The 19,592-nt window shown below is 44.2% G+C and overlaps 1 protein-coding gene across 2 annotated transcripts in view; it reads right to left on the bottom strand.

Moving 5' to 3' along the window:
• Positions 1-19,592, bottom strand: part of SPINT2 (serine peptidase inhibitor, Kunitz type 2) — a 190,766-nt gene that overhangs the window by 62,298 nt on the left and 108,876 nt on the right. The window lies entirely within an intron of this gene.

Genomic DNA, 19,592 nt, shown 5'->3' with positions numbered 1-19,592 from the left:
ACAGAAACACAAAGAAATTGTGCTGCATTATGGCATTTTACATCATTGACTTTTCTTCTTACACCACCTGGATCAATCTCTTCATAAAAAGAGATTAGGTTCTTACCTTGCTATAATCTTTTCTAGTAGATAGGTATGTCAGTCTGGAAAGACAGGTAATATCCCAGTGCTTGCAAGCAGTGCAGAAGGAATCCATTCCAGCTTTTGAATCCCTCCTCCTTCACCAGAGGGCTCTGCTGCCCTCTTCAGTTTGTACCAAAGCAGGCAACAGTCCTATATAGAAACACATGCGAAGGAGAGGTACGGGAACACTCCCCAAACTTCAGCTCTGGTCTGCTCTGAAATTACAAATTGTTAAACAATGCCATTGAACAATCAAACATTGAAATAATCATACCAAACAAACATTTATGGAGCTCAAATACCCCGTGTTACAGCAATAGATTATTCTTCATATCCTTAAGATCCGACATCCCAATTTCAATTTGGAATCAAACTTTCTGATTGAGATAATTGACAGGGCAGGGCTCCAGAATGACACACTGATCCACTAGAAAAGATATTAGCAAGGTAAGAACCTAATCTCCTTTTCTAGTGCACTAGGTGTGTCATTCTGGATGGACGGGGAGTATTAAAGCAGTCCCAAAAATCTAGGGCAGGACCTCTGCGTTGGCTTGTAACACAGGCAGAGTCTTCCTTGCCACTACATCCACTCTGTAAAACTTGGAAAATGTATGTAGAGTGGACTAGGTCGCTGCCCTACAAATCTCCTCAGGGGAGATTGCCCTAGCTTCTGCTCATGAAAAAGCCATGCTTCTAGTCAAATGCATCTTTATGGAGACTAGTGACTTGTTTTCCACAGGCAATATATGCAGACGAAATGGCACTAAAGCTCCATCTGGAAATCATGGCCTTGGATGCCAGAGTGCCGTATCAATTCTGAATGGTGAGCATAAAAAGATGGTCAGCCTGAACTCATTGGTAACCTCAAGATATCGTAGCAGCACTCTCCTCACATCCAACTTTTTCAGAATCCTGTTCTTCTTAGAATCTGTGGCCTGGAATGCCAGCATTCTGACCTCCTGATTGACATGGAAAGCCGAAACAACCTTGAGCAAAAACGACAGAACAGTTGAGCATGGGCATTGGACGCCAGCGCACTCATAAAGCTGCAGTTGCCAATTAAGCTGCTAGCTTTCACTTAAGGTGTGAAAAATAACAAAAATATGGAAAATGAACGCATAACGCAAGGTTTTACTAAAATATTTAATTTTATTGTTTCTATTTTTCCATCATGAAACTCAAAAGAATAAAGAATAGTTGTGTTAGCGGGAGGTCGTTATAGTTGCCAAAATGCTGGCCTTCTGATAACGAGCTCAACTCGATACTTCGAAGCTCCCCATTATATACCTTTGGCCCAGTGTGACATCATTGGCTGTGGGCCAATCAAAACTAACAGAGGTGGTGTTTAAAGTTTAGACAAAGAAAATTCATCTACATGTTTAAAAGTTTCAGAAATCATATTTGTTTTGTTTACATTCATTTCTGAATATACATTAACATTTTATAACATATCCAATATTCCTTTTATCCTTTTCACAAAGGTATATTAAGAGAATCTGCATTTGTTAAAAGGGTGCTGAGATATTCTCAGCCTGCTTTGAACAACTAACAGTTTCATGTTACACCTAAAAAAATTGGTCAGCCTTAGAGGAAAAGGAGGGGCTGTTTTCCCCCTTTCTATGCTAGAGACTGCTATGTGTCTGACTAATTATTTCCAGATGTTGCATCCAGGATTTTTTCCTTAGTATTCTTTTTATAAACCCATTTCATTTTTAATACAAATTCTTTTACAAATCCATTCATACCACACATTCAGGGGCCCCAAATCCATTCAGACCATGTATTTTTATTCATTCTTAATGCATATTATATCTCAGTTTAGAATATGAAATCTAATATGCTCTTCCTACCCAGCCTAAGGCACATCTGGTATCAATTAGAACCACGATGCTAGAAGCGGGAAAACTAAACAAAGAAAAGCAGAGAGAACAATGAAGACGGAAAGACAGAACCCAAAATGGAGTTCTTAATACAAGATGGAGTTCTTCATCCCTCTAGAAGTATGTTACCCATTACCTGATTTCCTCTATGATTCTTGCTTAATAGCAAAGTACATAAAAAGAATATTATTATACTTTTCCTTAATATTAATCTGTAGTATGTTTTTCTGACCTTGGCTATATCCATATTCAGATTTTTATTCACCAATTTTTCGTATGCTTCTATTGGGAGTGGCCTTAACTAACACATATGCTTGTATCTAACTAGTTACCTAGAATCATATGAAAAACAGGCTCTTTTATAGAAAAATTCCATAAAATACTGCACTATCATGTCCTGACATCCATTCCATTACCGTCCCATAGACATCACCCCCTACTTGCCACTACGCCTCACGGTGCACATATAAACTTTGGCCTCTGTGATCTTGACGGAAGTGCTCTCTGCATGAAAGTGCCTGTACCTCCAACTCTTCTCTCTGAGGTAATGGCCACAAGGAAAACAGTCTTGAGCGTTAGATCCATCAAAGATGCTTCCTTCAGTGGCACATATGGAGCCTTTGCAAAACCACATTAAAGGTTCCAAGACGGAAATGGGTGTTTTTACTGAAGACCTGAGCTGCACTGCCTCCTTTAGGATTCTGTCTATATTTGGATGAGATGCCAATGAAGCTTTACACTCCCAAGCCCTGAAACAAGAGAGTCCCGCCACTTGGACTGAGGGATGCCATTGTAACCCCTTGTCAAGGCCTGCCTGGAGGAAAGCTAACACCATTGAGCTCAGAGCAGAGAAAGGCTCTGCCTTCTCCTTAATGCAGCAGTGCTACAATGTTTCCCATGGTTTAGCATAAGCAGAGATTGTCATACGCTTTTTGGCTCTGGGAAGAGTAGCAATCACTACTTCCGAGTATCCTTCGCGCACTAACGCCATGCACTCAAGAGCTATGCCATAATAGCAAAGTGATCTGGATCATCTATGACCACTGGCCCCTGAGAAAGAAGGTCCATAGTCTGAGACTTGTGCCCTTCTGAAGACGCACTAGATCTGCATACCATGGTCTGTGTGGTCAATCTGGAGCCACAAGAATGACATCCCCGATGGTTTTCAATCTGTAGAATATCTGCCCTCTCATGGGCCATGGCTTTGGCCATGGATGGACCAGAGTGTTCAGACCTATGCATCCGATCTTGGCTCTTCGACTGAAAAAATGGTCCATCTTTTTATTTGTTGATGTCGCCATCAGAACAAACATTGGGTGACCCCAGCAACGAACAATGGATTGGAAGACTGTAGCAGACTGCACTTATTCTCCTGGATCCAGTGTCTCTCTGCTGAGGAAATCAGCCTAAACATTGCCCACTACATGTGCCATTGAAAGAGCCTGAAGATGAAACTCTACTGACCGGAACAGTAAACGGGCCTCCAGACTCAGCTGCGCACTCTTGATACTTCCCTGGTGATTGACATACGTTGCCGCAGTAGCACTGTCCAAGATGACTCAGACCACTTTCCCCTCCAGACTCTTCTCCAGTTTCTGCAATGTCAATCAAATAGCTCGAGCTCCAATTTGTTGAGAACTTCCTTTGGGAGACCAACCAACACCCCTAGATTGGGCATCTATTGCAGTGAGCCCCGCAGTTGAACAGGCTGGCATCCATTATCACAATTACCCATGAAGTCGAGAGGTATGCCCCTTGATAATGCCTTTGGGTGGAGCTACCATCTCATACTGGCAGAGGTTTCCAGTGTCCACAGCAGGGTCATATGCAGGGAGTCCGATTGTGGCAACCACCACAATAGAGCGCGTTCTAAAGCAGATGCATGTGAGCCTTCGCCCATGGGAACACATCTATCCTGGCTGTCATGGAGCTTAGCACTTAGAGGTAGTACCATGCAGACGAAGCTGGCTTGGCCAACAAGTTCATTATGAGGTGCAAAGCTTCTGTCTGGGTGCCTCTGGAAGATAGATACGGCCTTCTGCCATGTTGAAGACTCCCAGTTATTCCAAGGACTGGGACAGAACCAGTTGACTTTTGGAAATTCACTATCCAACTCAGGCTCTGCAGGACCCAGAGCTACCGCTTATTCTGAGAATGAATGAGCTCTGATCAGCCAGATGTCTAGATATGGATGTACCTGCAAGCCCATGCTGCATAAATGCACAGCTACCATCACCATCACCTAAAGGAACATGTGAGGAGCTGTCACCAGCCCAGAGGGAAAAGCTGAGAACTGGTAATGGTTCTCCAAGACATGAAATCTCAGGAACTTTCTGTGCTGGGAAGATGGGAGTGTGCAGGTAGACCTCCATCAAATCCAGAGAGGCCAGAAATTCCCTCAGTGCCACCACTATTAAAACTGACCAGACCTTCTCCATGTGAAAGCATGGAACTTTCAATGTTGCACCGATTTAAGATCCAGAATGGGTCTCCAATCTTCTAAGCCTTTCTTGGGCACTATGAAATATATGGCCCAAGCCCAAATCCTTGGGTGGCATGGTCTCTATGGCATGAATATCTAACAATCTCTGAACTGTAGCTGCAACCTTGCTTGCTTTTTCTGGTTGCCCCCGCCAGGGAGTTCACAAACCAGTCCATTAATGGCCAGGCATATTTGAGCTTGTAACCGCTCTGAATGATCTCCAGTACCCAATGGTCTGAAGATATCTGTGCACAGGCCTGTGCATACTCTGAGAGCTGTCTTCCTATCTTCAAGGGAACGGCTCTGAACCCGGCATCATTGCGCTTTCTTGGAGGCTGAAACGGGATGAGTTCTGGAGGCTTGGTTCTGCCTGCGTTCTGAGAATCTCTGTCTTGATCCCTGATAGGTTCCCCCCCCCCCCCCCGAGTACTGCCAATAGCATCTGGAGATACAAAAATTAGATCACCTAGAGTGTCTCTAGGTTCATGGTCTGCTGTCAGGTAGAAATTTATGCCAACGATCTGGTACGCTGGCCATGAGATCATCAAGTCCCTTTCCGAACATATGTCCCTTGAAAGGAAAACTGCTAAAGAAAGCCTTGGCGGTAAAATCTCCCAGCTACTGCCTGATCCAGAGCATTCTGTGGTCTGAGATAGAATAAGTTGAAACTTTGCCCATGACTCTGTTTGATTCCGATGATGATGATGTAGAGAGCATTGGCCACGTAATCCACTCCTGCTAACAGGAGCTGGGGCAAAGGCTCACCCTCTGCTAGCTCAAGCCCACCCCCTACCCCCTGGTATGATGACAGGTGTGTGTCACAAATGAAGCCGCTGCAGCTGCTTTGATTTCCAAGACTAGTCCTTCAAATTACCTTTTAAGAATCACATCCACTCTAATCTCCTGCATATCCTTTAATACCACTTGGTAGGGATATGTTTGGTTACCTGCGCTACCAAGGAACTATCTTGGATTGAGCAAACGTCTGCTGACACGCCTGTGCCATCAGATACAGCCGAGCCATTGTTTTGGATACTTTAAGGGACCCCTCAGGAGCATCCCAATGCTCTGTGACTAATACACTCGTATCAAGATGCCAGGGAAATGAATATGACTGGGCTCTCACTCCGCTCAGTATAGAACAGGGAGCAGAGGGGACCTGTTGGGAGCCCAAGTTTAATCCCTGCAAAGAGTCAGCAATAAAGTCTATCAGAACAGTCGGCAGACCATAGGGTCATCCCCCTCACTGAGGGCCACCACAGTGTCTTGCATATTCACACCTGCCTGTGACCCTGCATATCCTACTCCTGGCAGAATTCTGCATAAAATTTTTTGAAAATTCTGCGTACAATATTTCAAAATTCTATAAAGTGTATTTGTAGTGTTTTAGCTAAGAATCTCTTTCTCCCTTCCCATCCCCTTTCTGGTCTTAGTCATAGAAACATAGAAGATGATGGCAGATAAGGGCCATAGCCCATCAGGTCTGCCCACTCTACTGACCCACCCCCAAGTCTACTATCTTAGGGATCCTACTCCTGGTGACAGGTTCCCTTGGCTTAACCCTCTAAGGGTTAAGCCAAGGGCATCTCTCTTAAATTTTTGCACGCTGTTTGCCTCGATCACCTGCACCGGGAGCTCATTCCAAGGATCAACCACTCTCTAGGTGAAGAAATATTTCCTGGTGTTGCCATGAAATTTCCCGCCCCTGAGTTTGAGCGGATGCCCTCTTGTGGCTGAGGGTCCTTTGAGAAAGAGAATCTCTTCTTCCATCTCGATACGGCTGGTAATATACTTAAACGTCTCGATCATGTCTCCTCTCTCCCTACTGTTCCTCGAGTGAGTACAGCCGCAAATTTTTCAGCCTTTCCTCGTATGATGGATCCTTGAGCCCCGAGACCATCCTGGTGGCCATCCGTTGTACCGACTCTACTCTCAGCACATCTTTTCGGTAGTGTGGCCTCCAGAATTTCACAGTATTCCAAATGAGGTCTCACCATGGTTCTGTATAATGGCATTATGACTAACAGATGTAACTTTTTACCCCCCTTTCCCTTCCAACTAAAGTCTGTCCTGTCTTAATTTAATGTTCATGAATTGTATATTTTTATAATCTTACCCTATTTTTTAATTATGTACATCGCTTTGTAATCAGATTTAGCGATTCATCAAATACTAATAAACCTTAAACCTTGAAACTTCAGGCTTCCAGCTGACGAAACTCCTGCGGATGCAGCCTAACAACTGTCTTGCCTTAGATGAAGCCTTCTCCACATGATCAGCAGTTTTCATGTCTGCGCTGATGATCACTCCCAAGTCTCGTTCTGTTGAAGTTCTAGCTAAGGTCTCACCATTCAAGGTGTAAGTTCTGCATGGATTTCTGCTGCCGAGGTGCATGATCTTGACTTTCTTAGCGTTGAAGCCCAGCTGCCAGGTCGAGGACCAAAGCTCCAACAAATGTAGGTCCTGTGTCATACTATCGGGTGAATTGCCGTCTCTCACTATATTGCATAGTTTGGCGGCGTCAGCGAATAACGTTATCTTACCTTGAAGCCCCTGAGTTAGGTCCCCTATGAATATGTTGAAAAGGAGCGGGCCCAAGACTGAGCCCTGTGGTACTCCACTGGTCACCTCCGATGTTTTAGAGAGGGTACCGTTAACTACCACCCTCTGAAGTCTGCCACTCAGCCAGTCATTGGCCCATGTAGTTAGAAACATAGAAAGTGACGGCAGATAAGGGCCAAGGCCCATCAAGTCTGCCCACACCAATGACCCTCCCCTACCTCCCTTTGCGAAGAGAACCCACCATTCGATCCCATTTAGCTTTAAAATCAGGAACACTGCTGGCCTCAATCACCTGTATCGGAAGACCATTCCATCGATCCACCACCCTCTCGGTGAAGAAGTATTTCCTGGTGTCGCCATGCAATGTCCCTCCCCTGATTTTCCATGGATGCCCTCGTGTTGACGTGGGTTCCTTGAAGAAGAAGATATCCTCCCCACCTCGATATGGTGCGTGAGGTATTTGAATGTTTCGATCATGTCCCCCCTCTCCCTGCATTCCTCCAGGGAGTAGAGCTGCAATTTATTCAGCCGTTCCTCATACGGGAGATCCCTGAGCCCTGTGACCATCCGTGTGGCCATTCGCTGGACCGATTCAAGTCTCAGCACATCTTTGCGGTAATGTGGTCTCCAGAATTGTACACAGTATTCCAGATGGGGTCTCACCATGGACCTATACAATGGCATTATGACTTCGGACTTACAGCTAACGAAACTCCTGCGTATGCAACCTATGATTTGTCTGGCTTTAGATGAAGCTTTCTTCACCTGAATAGCAGTCTTCATGTCCTCACTGATGATTACCCCTAAGTCTCGTTCTGCTACAGTTCTCTCTAGGATCTCACCATTAAGAGTGTAAGTCTTACATGGATTTTTGTTGCCAAGGTGCATGACCTTGCATTTTTTGGCAATGAAGTTTAGTTGCCAGGTCCTGGACCAATTCTCCAGTACGAGGAGGTCGTGTGCCATACTATCGGTCTTGGATTTGTTGTCAGGTCCTGTTGTGTTCTTGTCCACTATATTGCATAATTTGGCATCATCGGCGAATAACGTTAATTTACCCTGAAGCCCCTCAGCCAAGTCCCTTATGAAGATGTTGAATAAGATTGGGCCCAAGACCGAGCCCTGCGGTACTCCACTTATCACCTCTGTTGTTTCGTAGGGGGAGCCATTCACCACCACCCTCTGAAGTCTACCTCCTAGCCAGTCCCCCACCCATGTAGTCAAGATATCACCCAAACCTATAGAGCTCATCTTGCTCAACAACCTGCGGTGTGGTACGCTATTGAATGCTTTGCTGAAATCTAAGTACACGACGTCCAGGGACTCTCCAATATCCAGCTTCCTCGTCACCCAATCAAAAAAGCTGATCAGGTTGGATTGACAAGACCTCCCCTTTGTGAACCCATGTTGACGGGGATCTCGCAAATTCCCCTCGTTCAGGACCGTATCCAATTGGTGTTTGATTAGAGTTTCCATTAGTTTGCTCACTATTGATGTGAGACTCACTGGTCTGTAGTTCGTAGCTTCCGTCCTGCTTCCTTTTTTGTGGAGTGGAATGACATTAGCCGTTTTCCAGTCTAGCGGGACTTTTCCTTTGCTAAGGGAGAGATTGAAGAGTGTTGATAGTGGTTTCGCCAAGGTGTCTCTTAACTCCCTGAGTACTCTGGGGTGTATGTTGTCTGGCCCCATAGCTTTGTGAACCTTGAGTTTGGATAATTCACTGTAGACACTACTGGGCGTAAACTCGAAGCTGCAAAACGGGTCTATCGAGCTATCCCCTGTTGGTAGCTGAGGGCCGGATCCCTGCACCTCACGGGTGAAGACTGAGCAAAAGTATTCATTTAACAATTTAGCCTTCTCGGAGTCCGATTCTACATAGTTCTCGTCCGGTTTCCTAAGGCGTACTATCCCTCCTGTGTTCCTGTTTCTATCACTAATATACCTAAAGAATGCTTTATCACCCTTTTTGATGTTCTTTGCTAGATTCTCCTCCATCTGCAATTTGGCCTCTCTGACTGCCGTTTTGACAGCTCTTGACTTGGCCAGATAGTCTTCCCTGGAGCCCTGCTTCCCTGAATGTTTGAAGGAGATGAATGCTCTTTTCTTCTCTTTTATGAGGTTGGAGACCTCCGTAGAGAACCACTGCGGCTTGTTTTTTCTTCGTCGTTTACTTATAGATTTAATAAATTGGTTTGTTGCTTCGTGTATGGTAGCTTTCAGTGTTGACCACAATTCCTCTACATTATCAGTCTCTGCTTGGTTTTGCAGCGACTGATGGATGAATTCCCCCATTGATTTCATCTTGCTCAACAGCCTGCGATGCGGGACACTATCGAAAGCTTTGCTGAAGTCTATGTATACGACGTCCACGGATTCTCCCAAGTCTAGCTGTTTTGTTACCCAGTCAAAGAAGCTGATGAAATTGGATTGGCAGGACCTACCCTTGGTGAATCCGTGTTGACTGGGATCCCGTAGATTCTACTCATCCAAGATTGCGTCTAATTTACGTTTGATTAGTGTTTCCATGAGTTTGCATACTACTGATGTAGTATGCCCTGCAACCCTTTTTGTGCAGTGGAACGACGTTAGCTGTTTTCCAGTCTATGGGGACTCTCCCCGAACTTAGGGAGAGATTGAAGAGTCCTGATAGCGGTTCTGCCAGGACATCACGCAGCTCACTGAGCACCCTGGGGTGTAGATTGTCCGGTCACATGGCTTTGTTCACCTTGAGTCTTGCCAGTTCGTAGTAGACGTTGCCAGGTGTGAACTCGAAATTCTGAAACGGGTCTTCCACGCTGGGCCTTGCCTGCAACTGCGGACCGTGCCCCAGTGCCTCGCAGATGAAGAGGCACTGGGGCATGGTCCGCAGTTACAGGCAAGGCCCAGCGTGGAAGACCCGTTTCAGAATTTCGAGCAGAAGTATTCATTCAGTAGTTCTGCTTTATTGGAATCTGATTCTGCGCAATTCCCATCTGGTTTTCTAAGGCGTACTATCCCGTCTGTGTTCTTTTTCCTATCACTAATATACCTGAAGGATTTGTCCCTTCTTCGTGTTCTTTGCCAGAGTCTCTTGCACTCGAAGTTTGGCCTCCCTGACTGCTGTTTTGACTGCTGCAAACCTCGCCCTATGTTCTAGTTTAGCTTCCCTAGTCTCCGTTCGTTTGTAGGAAATAAATGCTTTTTTCTCCTTGACGAGGTGCGAGATTTCTGCGGAGTACCATTTTATTTATTTATTCAATTTTCTATACCGTTCTCCCAAGGGAGCTCAGAACAGTTTACATTAATTTATTCAGGTACTCAAGCATTTTTCCCTGTCTGTCCCGGTGGGCTCACAATCTACCTAATGTACCTGGGGCAATGGGGGGATTAAGTGACTTGCCCAGGGTCACAAGGAGCAGCGTGAGTTTGAATACACAACCCCAGGGTGCTGAGGCTGTAGAACCACTGCTGTTTCTCCGCCGTTTGTGTACTGATTTAATGTAGAGGCTTGTCGCTTCATGTATAGTAGATTTCAGGGATGACCACATAGCTTCCACATCATCGGTCGTAGCTTGGTTCTGCAGTGTCCGGTGGACGAAATCTCCCATGTGTTCAAAGTCAGTGCCTCGGAAGTTGAGTACTTCCTCCGCATCGAGGCGGAGGAAGATATCTTCTTTTTCAAGGGTCCCACGACAACAAGAGGGCATCTGTTGAAAATCAGGGGCGGGAAACTACGAGGTGACACCAGGAAATTCTTTTTCACTGAAAGAGTGGTTGATCGCTGGAATAGTCTTCCACTACAGGTGATTGAGGCCAGCAGCGTGCCTGATTTTAAGGCCAAATGGGATCGGCACATGGGATCTATTCACAGGGCAAAGGTAGGGGAGGGACATTAAGGTGGGCAGACTAGATGGGCCGTGGGCCCTTATCTGCCGTCTATTTCTATGTTTCTATGTTACTTTTGTTTTCGTGTTTGATCTAGGTAAACCTTTCCTGAGGTAGAACCACACCATGTTGTGGTCGCTGAAGGCTAGCGTATCTCCTACCGAGACCTTCGAGATGCTATCCCCATTGGTGAGTACCAGGTCCAGGATCGCCTGGGCCCTAGTGGGTTCCAATACCATTTGTTTGAGTCGTGCTCCCTTTATGGATGTTAACAGTCTCCTGCTGCCACTGGTTGTTGCTGAGTATGAGTTCCAATCTGTGTCAGGCATGTTGAAGTCCTCTAGCAGAACAGAGTCTCCCCGTAGAGTGATATTCTCTATGTCTTCAATTAATTCGGAGTCTTTGTCTTCCAGTTATCTTGGAGGTCTATATACTACACCAAGATACAGGCATTTTTCCCTGCCTCTGGCCAGGTTCACCCAGAGGGATTCCCTGGTGTACTTGACATCTGTGATTCTGGTAGTTTTGATGTCTTCTTTAATGTATATAGTGCCACCCCTCCCCCTGACTTTCCCTCTCTGTCCTGACGAAATAAGTTGTATCCCGGTATAGCCATATCCCACCCATGAGAGTCTGTGAACCAGGTTTCGGATATTGCCACCACGTCAAGGTCGGCATTCATTATTTCGGTCTCTAATTCTAGAATCTTATTGCCTAAACTGTGTGCATTAACATACATAGCCCTCCATACCCCGTGATTGCTAAGTCCCTGTGGGGAGTTTCCCACCTGGGGTAATGTGACTCCTAGAGAATTGTTTGCAATGGGGGCACTTACTTTGGACTTAGAATCTGAGTTTCGACTCACCTCATCAGGATCGTTCCTTACTGCATTTGTATCTGAGTGGGTACCCTCCCCCGACTTACCTAGTTTAAAGCCCTATGAAGCAGGCGGGCTAGTCATGCTCTCTTTTTCTACCATCACTTTCCACCCTCATTTGTGGGTCCAGGATTCATGTCTCCTCATCCCACCCACTACCTCTCTCACCTGCATCCTGAATTCCTTCCCTACACCCCATGGTCTGGTAGCTCTTTCTCCCTCTCTCTACAGCCAATCATCTCTTCCTTCTCACCCCCTTTGTTCTCTACTCATTGGACCAGCATCCATGACCCCTCCTCTCTCTTCCCCCTCCACCACTTGCAGTCCAGGATCCATGTCCTCTCCTCTCCCTCCATCATGGGCCTAGTACCCATTTTCCTCCTTCCCCCCACCCCTAAAAAATTATGGTCCGGCATCCACGTTCCCTACCTTTCCTCCACATGGACTTGGCCTCTTTCCAACTGACTGATCGACATCTCCCCTACCCCCATGAGATCAGACATATTTGCAGGCCTCCCACAGCAGCAGTGGTAGCCAGCTGGCAAAGGCAGCACAGTTAATGGGCTGCTTGTGGCTGGTCCCACCAAAGTCTTCCCTCTGCTGTGTCATCTATCTACAGGATGTGATGCAGAAGATGGACATCCCTGTAGCTAGCTCACAGCACTGCCTCTACCGGTCAGCTGCTATTGCTGGTTTTCCTTGGAGGCATGCAGTTATATATGATCTCACAGTGGGGATGGGATTGGTCAGAGGGAGGGAGAGAGGCTAGACCTGCATGGGGAAGGAGATAGGGACAGGGCCAGAATGGAAGGTGTGCCGAATTCTACGCGGAAGGGGAACTCTATTCCTGGCAGAATTCTGCGCACCTGCACAGCGAAAAATTTGTGCAATCTCCCAGCAGGGAGGGCTAGCTCTGTGGATGTAGTAAGAGCAGTTAATATAGCTGGTTTAAGAAAGGTTTGGACAATTTCCTGTAGGAAAAGTCCATAGTCTATTATTGAGACAGACACGAGGGAAGCCACTGCTTGTCCTGGATCGGTAGCTTTGAATGTTGTTTCTATTTGGGTTTTTGCCAGATACTAGTGACCTGGATTGGCCACTGTGAGGATGGGCTACTGGGTAGATGGACCAATGGCTTTTCTTATGTAGTAAAGGCATACAGATTGACCCTCTCATCCTCAGTCTCCATTGGAAAGGCCCACCGGGTCCTGGCCAGCCTCAGATACTGAGGCAGATGCTCCCTGGTAGCACAAACTCCCTCGCGTGCCACTTAGTGCACTGTCAGACTTTCCTGGGGATGTTGTCCATACAGATACGCGTTCCACATCAGATTGACAAATTCTGGAGAAAATGCCTTATTAGTGAGGAGTGGCGCTAATGGACAGGGGGTGCTGTGGTATGCTATACTGGAATAAATGGTGTGCAAGACACCTACTTTGCATATGAATCTGGGTAAATCTAGTTAGTAATGCATTTATGGTAGACAGGGCGACGCCCAATTAAGAGCCTATGAAAAGTTAGGTACAAAGATATAAAAAATTGAATATGGATTGCAGCCAAGGCAAGAAAAACACTAGGCAAGAAAAACATTAATAGTAAGAATAAGTATAATAATATTTTCTTTATGTAATTTGCTGGATTAAGCAAGATCATAAAGGAAATTGGGTATATGTTTATACTATCTATAACACATTTGTAGAGGTATTAATCTGTTTCTCTCTCTCCGTTTAGTATTCTTTATCTCTTTGTCTAAAATATTGCAGTTTTCCCGCTCAAGACTCTGGTTTCTGGTGTCCTTTGTCTGGGCTGTCATACCCAGGGGAATAGGAGAAACCTCATGGCTTGAGTGGTAACAGATGCTCCTGGCATTCCATTGCTGGGTAGAGAAGAAAGCCTAAATTTCTTAAAAATGCTCTAAGTATTGAATATGACTGAAATATGATTGTGGCGTGTTTGGGGCCCCAGACTATGTGTGTATGATTGTGTATACATATACATATGTTTAAACATAAAACTGGTTTTGCAAACTTTATTTTTATATTTTAAACCTTGAGAAATCCTAAGAGGTATCATCTGAAGTTTGACCTATCTGACCTTTAAGCTAGGTTACCATAGAAACTCTCTTAAGTCTGACATTCCAAGAGGCCTGCTTGCCTTTTTAGATGTGAACGGAGGGCTCCTTAAAGCTCAGTATAGGAGGATATTAGGAATTCTCATTAAGGGGGCTCAAACACAGAAAAAGCCCAGACTGACAGCATTTGAGTACAATTTGGTCAAACAGAGCAAATGATTTATTCTTTAAGGACATAAAAATATATTCTTTCTTTCTAGAAAATACAAGTTTTGCAAATTGTTAATAAATTGTCAGCAGAGGTGCTTAGGAATTTAAGTACAGCCTCTGCTGATCATTGGTAGATTGGAGTGATGTAATATTGGTCATTGTGAGTACATAAATGAACGCAGCAGAATAGTTTTTTTGAGACTATTTTATTCAGAAAAGGTGCCTTTACACGTCTGACTGTAATGTGTCTCCATTGTACAAATGCCTTTTGAAACAAGATTATTCTGTTAAATTTTAATAAACAATATTTGATTGGAAATATTTGTACAATTATCATTATTCTTGTGCATCTAAGATCAGAGTTAGGGTAATACTCTGTTCAATTTGCGACCCTGCCATTAGGTGCTCTTTCATTGTAAACCTCTTGGAGATAGACCTGGCTGTTGAATCAAAAGGTGTTTGGTCCGTCACCCAGACGACAACGTAAGTTATCCCATGGAAGATAGAATTGCTGAAATTGTAAGTATGCATCTGTGTTTTATTTGCATGTGTGTTTTATTTGCATGACATTAGTTCGGAGTTAATGCAGATATTGTAAATATAACTTTACACAGCAAACGTTAGAAAAAAAAAAAAAAAGGAAAAGCCATGGTAGTCCGTAAATATGTATATAGAGGGGATTTTAAAGTTACAAAAATTGTGTGTATTTGTATGTTAATGTGAAAAGAAAAACTGGGGTCCCTGGTTCACTTTTAAAACTTTTTTCCTCTGTTTTCCAAGCTGTCTTTCTGAGCTAACTCACAAATTCCTATTTTCAAGGAAAAAAAGCCTGTTTTGCCACCTTTTTCCAATCCCTTTGGGGTCCTTTTATCAAGCTGCGGTAGGGGTTTAACGCGCGTAATACCGTGCGTTAAAGCACCTGCCGCCCTAGTCGCTAATGCCTGCATTGAGCAGGCGTTAGTTTAGCGGGCCGCGAGGGTTAGCGCGTGATGAAATGTCTGACGCGGTAACCCCGCTAGTGCAGCTTGATAAAAGGACCCCTTTGTCTCAAAGGGTGGGCGTGGCTAAGGCTAGGGAGAGATTTCACCCCCTCCTTCTCCCTCTATGCCTAGTCCACAGTGACTATCACTCGGGCTGGAAAGCAGGTTTTTGGAAGCACCTTTGGGAGGGGGGAAATGGAGAACAGCTTTTAGTTTTTTGCATCCAGTGCTCTGAGACTTTCAGCACAGGTATTGTGGTTAAATTATGCTTTATAAGGGAATGTGATATGTTTGGACTTTTGTGTACACTAGCCAGTCAAGGAATTTTAAAATGTAATAGCTTGCAATTAAATTAAGAGTGCGGGTGTGAAATTGCAATTGAAAGGACCTAGAGGGGACGTGCACATAGCATATCCTCTGATTAAACTTTTAGTTCTGTTAGCTGAAACTGGTGGGCTGAAAACAGAATTTGCATAGCTGAGAAACACATGCTGGTTTAAAACAATGGACTTCTTTGAGCAGTCTCGGCGCTCAGGTCTATTTGCATATTAAAAGGTTTTACCGAGAGTTTTTGTAGCTCAGCAAAGCATGAGAAATTTATGCTATGTGACTTAAATTTATTTCCGATACAGCAGGACAAGGAAAAGTTAAAGTAGTTTGAATATTTTTAATTTGTAGTGTTATAGGAAAAGTATGTAGAGAAACGGGAGTCGGAAAACTGTTTATGCATAATAGGATACAAATCTGATTAGAACTGGGTAGATTTCAGAGAGTATATTTCTCTTGTTCTTTTATTTTAAAGTTAGAAGAGGAGACCAGAATGAAGACTGATAGCCGACAGGTTTAGAGAGAATGAGGAATGTGATTTTAGACAAATAATATTTGTCAAGCAAGCAAGGAACCAGAGTTCGATATTAAATGAGGTGGATTTTGCAATAAGAAAGTTTGAACAGCTAGACAGTTTAACACTGAATTGTTTGGCTGTTTCAAAGCAGGAAGTTAGTGGAAACCATGTCTATTTAGGCAGCACACTTATAAAGAATGTACAGGCATGTGGAAGAAAGTTTTGCAAGATGTGTTAAGAAGGGATGTGCGTATAAATTATGACCCGATTATAAGGGCTATTGTAGCGGGAATCAGGCAGAAGATGAGGGGAAATGCAGATTAGCCCAATAGGTAAGGTGACAATTTAAAAAATTTGTTAAAGGTACTAGGTGTGCCTTTGGTTAGAAGTGAAAATAGTGTCAATGATAGCTAACAGTGAAAGAATATTTCATGCAGAAAAAGACTTATTCCAACAGAGATACTATGCTTATAAGAAAGATATATAAAAAAATGTACGAAAGTACAGATTTAGAGATTGCTTCTGTGAGAGAAAGGACAGTTTATCTGCATGCATGTGTGTTTTTGGGGTGTGAATGAAAAAAAACAAAAGACCCTTCCTTTTGTAGTCTTCCTTGTTTCCTTTGCTTTCAATTATTGTATTTCTATCCCGGTTTTCCTTATTAGTTCTGTCTGTCCAGTACGTAATGTTTTTAGAATATGAATTTTTTGTTCCCCTTTATGTTTTATAAAGTGTTTTTAGAATTGTGTATTGGCTTGAATGTATGATTGATTAGGAAATCAATTAAATTAAATACAGTACCCATATTTTTTTGTAAATTGAAATAGTGGTAGACAAAGGGTTTGCTGACATTGGTAAGGTTAATAGACAATTATGACAGTTAATTATGTAAATGGGCAGCCTTTGAGCTGAGTTTTAGCTTAAAATTACAAGTAAGTTCTTGGGGTAGGAACCTGATGCAAAATATGGATTAAGAACAATCATTTTGTGTTAGTGGAAAGTTTGATTGTCTCTCTTGGATTAGTGGGTCTGCATTTTAATTGTCACTGTGGTCATTTCACCCTGCGTTTTGGTTTTCAGCTACAGGACCCCGTATAAGTCTTTTTCAACCTGTGTTTTGTTTCTCAGCAATACAGATCAAGGAGCTGTAATTCTCGGCTGCATTCCTGTTAGCTCTGCCCTGAAGAGGGGAGTTCCCCATTACTCTATGTTGCCTTTCTTAATGAGCATGTGCTTCCTTTGCAGTGCCATACACTGAGGGGAAAAAAAAAGAGAATGGTACCCACACTCCACCACAGTAGAGCTGTTTTAGTTTGGCAGGCGCAAAGCATTCAAGCAATGTAACTGCTCATATTACACAGGTTCTCCCTACCAAATGCATGTTTCCACTCCCTAGGACAAAGAAAAAAAAGTTTTCACTCCCAGCATTTAGCTGCAGCAATTTCAGTACCTGTACAATGAAGACAAGCATTATGCCTGAATTTCCTCCAACGCACATGAACTGATTCTGGTCTCTTCACTGACAGACGGGAAACGCTGCAGCATGAACTTTTAAATCCATTATTCAGTTTCACTGAAATTGATTCATAGACTCTGATTTTACCTGTTTCTATCATATTTGCATAGACATTCTGGACTCAAAATATTTTGCACAAATAACAGACTACATATATTTCTTTATTTTAAGTTACTCTATCTGAATTATACTTCTGAACTTTAATTATGCTTTATTTCACAATCCAATAGGCCCATTATGACATCTTGTTAGCTGTTGAATTTTCTTTATCATTGTCTCATGCATTTTCTCTGAAAAGAACTCTTTTGTTTATCCTGTATTTTAAATTTTAATTTACTTTACTGTATTGTAAGTACTGTGACACCTGTAGCAGGTTATAGGCCTGTCACACAAGTGGCAGTGCTTCTCTTTAAAAAATTTTTTTTTTTTTTAATCATTTTCATATTAAGACAATCTAATATAATAAAATGGTAAGCCGCGCATGCGCAGTTCCTAAGTGTGCGCCGCTTTTCTGTGAGCTGTAGCGACACATAGGAAGTGCGCATGCGCGGCTTACGGTTCTTTGAAAGACACGGCGGTGGCTACTTTCACGATCCCCACCTGCGTCGGACTTCCGACGCAGGTGGGGATCATGAGAGGAGCCACCGCCGCATCTTTCAACTAAAAAAAAAAAAAAGTCAATACGGATGTCGGCAACTGCAGACCACGGCACCTGTAGCCCGCCACAGCCAAGCACGGAAACGGGCCGAAGTTTTTTTCAACTTCAGACGCTGCAGCGGCTCCTCTCACGAGCCGCTCCTGCGTCGGAGAAGGCGGCAATCGTCAGAGGAGCCGCCGGGAAGTTAGACTGCTGGAGGCTCGGCCTGTTAGGTCCGTGTGCAGGCTCCTCTCGCGGTTAATGGAGGGAGAGGGAATGCTGCGGCTGCTGCACAGGGAAGTAGGGAAGGAGATAGGGAGAAAGGGACCGGTCTGATGTCGCCCTCGCCTTCTGTTTTGCTGAAAAATCCACCACCCTCGGCTGCGATTCAGAAACATTCCGCCGGGGGGGGGGGGGGGGGAGAACCGCGGCAGATTGAAAGCAGGAAGGGGAGCCACAGACAACGTTCCTGAATCACAGCTGAGGCCAGCGGATTTTTCAGCAACACAGAAGGTGAAGGCAATATCGGAATGGAATGGAGAGAAGAGGGAGAACATGTTGGGCCTAGGAAATTCCGTGGATTAACTTTTTTTTAATTTTTATAAAGTGCAAAGGGGGAGAGTATTAAAAGAAGTGCCAGACAGGGCATGGGGGACAGCTTATGGGGCCAAGAACAGAGGAGAGAGAGAGATGGTAGGTAATGGTCTGAAGGGAGAGAAGCTGGATCTGGGGAAAGAGATACTTGAAGGGAGGACTATTGGGGAGAGATGGTGGACCTGGGGGAGGGAAGTTGGACCTAGGGATGGAAGGGAGGGAGAAATGTTAGGTCTGGGGGTGGAAAGGGGAGAGAGATGCAGCATCTCTTTTTTTCCCTCCATCTTATTGTTCAGCATCAAGGGGGGAAGGAAAAAGAACAACAGAAAATGGAGGAAAAAAGAATCCATGGGAGGGCAGAGAGCTGGGATAAGAAGATGCTAGGGGATGAAGAGAAAGGGACAGGGAGATATAGACTGACCAGTGGAGAGAGGGAGGGGTATTCTGAAAGTGGTGAGCCATTTGTATGAGGTCAAAAGGGAGATGACAAGATGAATGAGAGTATGGAGAGAAACAGAAAGAAACACAGACATATATTCTACCGCCAGCGGGAGTAAGGGAGACAGAAATAAAAGAAGAAAGACACAGGGACAGCGAGAGACACAGAAAGACAGACAGACAAAGGGGGCCAGGGACAGAGACAGACAGAAAGAAAGACAGCAGGACAGAGAGAGAGACACGGAAATAAAAACAGACAGACAGACATATTCTAGCACCTGTTAATGTAACGGGCTAAAATACTAGTCAAGTATAAACTTGTAAAGAAAGCTTTAAGCATATCATAATACATAGAAAATTAATTATATAAAGAATAAATGCTTAAACGTGTGGTGCAGTGGTTAAAGCTATAGCCTCAGCATCCTGAAGTTGTGGGTTCAAACCCACGCTGCTCCTTGTGACCCTGGGCAAGTCACTTATTCCCCCCATTGCCCCAGGTACATTAGATAGATTA

The sequence above is a fragment of the Geotrypetes seraphini genome, chromosome 8, assembly GCF_902459505.1.
Source record: "Geotrypetes seraphini chromosome 8, aGeoSer1.1, whole genome shotgun sequence".
NCBI classification, from domain to species: Eukaryota; Metazoa; Chordata; class Amphibia; order Gymnophiona; family Dermophiidae; genus Geotrypetes; species Geotrypetes seraphini.
Note: the sequence above shows the minus strand (reverse complement) of the source record. Positions and strands in the feature narration are given on the sequence as shown.